This window comes from Trachymyrmex septentrionalis, unplaced genomic scaffold, assembly GCF_001594115.1.
Source record: "Trachymyrmex septentrionalis isolate Tsep2-gDNA-1 unplaced genomic scaffold, Tsep1.0 scaffold8, whole genome shotgun sequence".
Lineage (NCBI taxonomy): Eukaryota > Metazoa > Arthropoda > Insecta > Hymenoptera > Formicidae > Trachymyrmex > Trachymyrmex septentrionalis.
In genome coordinates, this window is record NW_017305987.1 from 3771074 (window position 1) to 3776508 (window position 5435).

Genomic DNA, 5435 nt, shown 5'->3' on the forward strand with positions numbered 1-5435 from the left:
ACCGGCCTGATAATTAGCCACGGCTACTTTTTTGTTCTCGCGCGCTCTTCCCTCGAGACAGCGACGACAAAACCTAATTTTCGGGAATTACTGATATTGCGCGGCCACGTGCGACCCATTGTGCGGAGCGTGCTCGTTACGCGCGATCCTCCTTCAGTCGCACGCGCGCATAATTGCGCGAAACGCGCCCGCGTGGTCTCCTGTCAAAACTTGACGCCGCTCATCAGAATAACGTAGAACAGAAAGGTTGTTTTCCGAGTCAGTGGTGCGAGCTGTTCGACCTACATTGAAATGACGGATACTGCGATTGATACTAGGAAAAAGCACGAAAAGATAAGTGAGATAAATAATACTAGTAAAGTATTATATCTGCCGAATGAGGCTCAGCACTAAATATAAGACCCAGTAATAAAGATTTTATTTTCTCATTGTTAGTGTATTTCAATATTCCCATAAAAAGAATTTTTTTTTAATAAAATAAATTAGATGTGCTTATTTGATTCAGGTATCTTTAAAATGTGATAAAGTATTTAGAAACCCTATAAAATCCAGAGAGAAAAGTGGATCTAATTACAAAAGAAATTAAATTCTCAAATCCCTATACTGTTACGAATGCAGTTAAAAGTCTATCAATCATATTTAATAAAAATGGCAGACAGTTTGTGCCAAAATCAGCTAGAATCCTTTTTTTTCAGCTGCAAATGCATTCTATTTTAATAAATAAATTGTATTTCTCTTGTCATATTATACACGTTCCGTTATCTAAAACAATGATTTTTTTCTTAACTTTTCAAAAAAAAGCTTTTATTGATAGCTTAAATGAAAAACATATACAAGTTTTTTCGCTATCACCAAAAAACATTTCAAGTAGAAATAACAACTTTTTGTCAATTGACTTATATAAAGTAGTATATTTAGGAAACCATATTGCGTCAAGTTTCTCTTGAGACTCGTCATATAATCGATTTTTAAATGAGTCTCTAGAAATCTTCTGAGAAAAAACTCAAAAGGATCTCTTTAAGAGGATCTTCTAAGGTAGCTCTTCACTTTAAACGAAAGCTTACAATATTAAAAGTTACTAAAGATAAGGAAGGCTTCGCATTGCAGCCGTATTATAAAATAATCGACCGCAACTAATATTAAAAGAAAACTGTGTGTCTAAAAGCGACGCATAAATAGATATCGCGAAAATCGTTATCAAGCTCCATGCTATAAGTATAGATTATATATTGTTGTATAGACTACCAAAGAGCGTAGATTATTTTAGCAATATTGCAGCAACATTGCAACGTTCCAGTAATATTGCAGTAACATTGCAAACGTTGCAGTAATATTGCTATACGCTTCTGTACTGCATAGGAAGGTTTGCAAAAACGCTATAAAAAAAATTATAAAAACTATAGTTGGCTGCTCGCGAGGGACTATAACTATTATTACATATTTCTCCAGAATGATCGTTACGCCGCGCTGCGCACCGTAATGAGAAAATCGCGCGATCAATATCATTACCAATTCAAACGAAGGACTCCTGTATACCTTGCGATACATTTTGTAGCGCACGGCCGCATATGTATATCTCTTAAACACGTAGCGCGATCAATGAAACTCATATGATGATAGGGGGTCATGGGAACACGTCCGGGTTCGTCAATAAAACCATTTTATTTACGACACTCACATCCTCTTTACAAAGTCACAGCCTTATCGAGACGATAAAGTATATCAACACGCAGCATCCATATTTATACATCCATATTTATATAATTCCTCTTTTATATATATATATGTATATATATATATAAATTCTGCATCTATACATAGATATAAGTCATTAAAGCTCTTCTTCTTTTTCTTGTTCTTCTTTTTTTTTTGTCTTCTTACAATAAATCAACACCCGTAGGAAGAATGAAAATGTATCTTACTACTTTTTAGTGAAGATTGATTTTGCGCGCTTTGAGCAAAGGTGCCGGAAACAATCGGAAATAGAAGAACTCGATTCGAGTGAGTCAGGCCGGTGCGACTTATTGCATAAATACCCTCGAACTTGGCGAAAAGTGAATTCAAAATGAGTCTTACGAAAGAATCATTTGTTTTACGTAAATTGCGAAATTTACAAAAGTGGCTTGTAGAGATATGGTCCTCTTTTAGGACAAGAGCACATGATAGACAAAAAGCCTGTTCTTTTTCCATATTCCAAGACTGAATTTACATGATTCTTTCTTTCTTCTTTTCACATTGGAAAGAAAAAGACAAAAGATGATGTGCAAGAAGTTCAATTCCTGGAGTATGAATAAAAACAGGCCTAAAGTTTTTTTTTTCCAAAATTAAAATTGTTTAAAACATTTGGAAGAAACAATTGTAATGTACTGATATATTTTGTCTTAATAAGCACTATCATTATACCTGGCTAACTGTCTTTTTTTTTTGTTACTTGTTCAATTTTTAATTCTCCAAACCATTTAGATAATTAGCATTAATTAAAATTGTGTTATACCTATGTGCCTATAATGTCCAGACGATGTGCAATGTCTAGGAATTATCTTTACGATACTTTTTAGATATCTTTTAGACATGTATGTTCTAAAAGATATCTTTATCTTTTACACATGCACGTTGTATGGGCATTGTATGACATATTGTGTGGTAATGTTACATACATTACCATGGACTGTTCATAAATGATACAACAGTCGGCCGACACTTCATCTATTGTGTGCTCTTGTCCTGGGAATTAAAATCTGATTTGCCTGTATCGAGTATGGGCCAATTAATTTAATGGATACACGTTGACCGCGCGAAATATTGAACACCTAGGACGATTATACAGCGTAAAAGTGACGACGACATCGAGTTTAGGAGTTCGAAGAACTGCCTCTTGCTTAGAAATCTTTATATCCCTGATAAATAACGGGAGTACAATCAGAGCGTTCTGCCCAAGATTGTTCGATAAATGTCTTACATTTTGATTCGTCGATACGTATAATACAACCGCGGGTGCCGCAGAAAGACATGTGTCAGTGCATAGTTCAAGTGAAGAAGTAAATAGTTTTAATTTTTCTCGTTTTATCCTAAATCTCATGTTACTCTAATCGCTATAGTCTAACGTCCCCTGAAGTTTCTCTCCTTTGGGGTTTACAATTACTTAGAGAATTACAAATCATTTCTGAACAGAATCATGAAGCTCGTAACATATTCTCGTAATAGGCTTTCTATAATAAGCCATTACCTAAGTTTCAAGTCTTAAGAAATTAACTAATCACAGTGCGAAAAATAATCGACTATGATTGATTAATTCTTTAAGACTTCAAACTTAAAGCTTAGGCTTAATGGCTTGTTGCAGAAAGCTCTTAAGACTTGTAGTTATAAGAACTTACAAGTGCTTATAACTTTATGCAATATTACAGCAATTTACAGTTTCCTACTAGCCGTAAGATTTATGAGAAATCCGTAAATATTTATGAACGATCGATTTTAGGATACATATGTATAAAATATAACATCAATCATAAGTTCTTACAAGTCTTACGAGAACAAGTTTTTGAATTTTACAATTCTACTTAGAATTGACCCATTAAATTACCTGGACAGTAAGGTCCCGTGGATTTACGTGTCTAGGACGCGTAGGGGACTCGCGAGGGAGCCGCGAGAATAAATAATTAATTGTCTAAAAAACAGTTCGTGACACCGAATACAGTATATTGCAAAATAGTGATCCACGAGTTAGACCCGATATGATAAAACCGCGCGGATGGAAAAGTCCTAATTGTATCTCTATTTCGGACGTCATTCCCGCGCGTGAACGGTTGTCGATAACACGCTAGGCGATATATATTTTTTTGTACTACGTCACATATTGCTATTCTCTATGTCGAAAGAGACGATGACGCGCGGAGCGTCGCGCTGCTCCTTTCCTCACTTGCGCGACATACTTGTAAGAAAAACATAGTGATGCAACTATAAAGGTGACAACAAATTTTATATGCGGAATTAATGTACATAATTGAATAAATTAACACACACGTGATTGAATAAATTATTTCATAGTTGTGATAATTATGCGTGGATAGTTTGATAAGTCAGTGACTTTTTAAAAGGAGACTACGTTGAAAGATATTAATAAAAATAGAATATTTTTGTACAAGGAATCACCCCATTCAGTTATACTATATAGGTTTGTCTTCACCCTGTATAAAACTTGTATATTTGCCATCTTCATACTATAGTTTGTCATCACTATTTTTTTCTGATTGCGAGAAACGACAAAAAAAGAAACAACGAAAAAAGATCCACCATTAGTGCCGGAATTGGATCGTCAAGTGGATCAACTTAACTGTCAATGTATGACTGCGCTCGTAATCACGGCTATTTTATCAGGTAACAGATTTGTGATAATAAATAAGTACGTAGGATACGTCGGTTTTATAAAATTATGGCGTTAAATGAGATCGCTGAAAAATACAAGTCGGCACTAGAAAATAAATCTAGAATTGGAAGACCAACCGGAAATAAAACGTTGTCTCTCCACCGTGTTCCTACCTCTCGATGATACGCCGAGGGAATCGATCGAGATATACGGCTATAATATAACCCGAGGTCCAGCCACAGAGCATTTTTCATCTTTTCGACGTGCGACATGTATCTATCGAAAAATAAAGGAGCGCGTAAAAGCGCCCGTATGTCTGTGTTTGCGTGTGTATGCGCTTGTATATACATGGACGAGTTTGTTAAAATATCTAAAAATTTAGGTAGATCTAAAAATAAATTTAAAAATTTTAAAATAATTTAGTTGGACCATTAAAATAATTATGGAAATTTTCACATTCAAATATACGTAATTATGGAACTTCTCCATACAGAACGATATTTCAATCAAACGGCACAGATCCCTAGGAGACGTCCTGAGGACGTTCGTGTGTCCTTTAAACATTCTAAGAACATCTCCAGGATGTATCCCGGATAAAGTATACTATTAGGAATGTTATAATATTATTGCAATATTGCTGGAACGTGACGTTACCGAAATATTGCTAGTACGTTGCAAATGATGGTGCAATAACATATTGCTGGAATAAATCTATGGGCAAGCATGATAATCAATGGTGCAAAAAGTTTTGACAATCTAACAATCAGCTTAAGTGTTTTACGTAATTATTTTGATAGACCAACAAAATTATTTTCAAATTCGTGTGCAGTCTAGCTAAATTTTTATATACTTCAACAAAACTGTTCTTTCTATATGTCGTGTATGGTGTGTGCATACGTATGTGTTGAGTGGTACGGATTACGGAGGGATCGTGATTAACCCTTAACCAGTTTTGACACCCTAGCAATTAGCTTGAGTATTTTACATAATTATTTTAATAAACCAACAAAATTATTTTCAGATTCGTATCCAGCTAAATTTTTATGTACTTCAACAAAATCGTTCTTTCTGT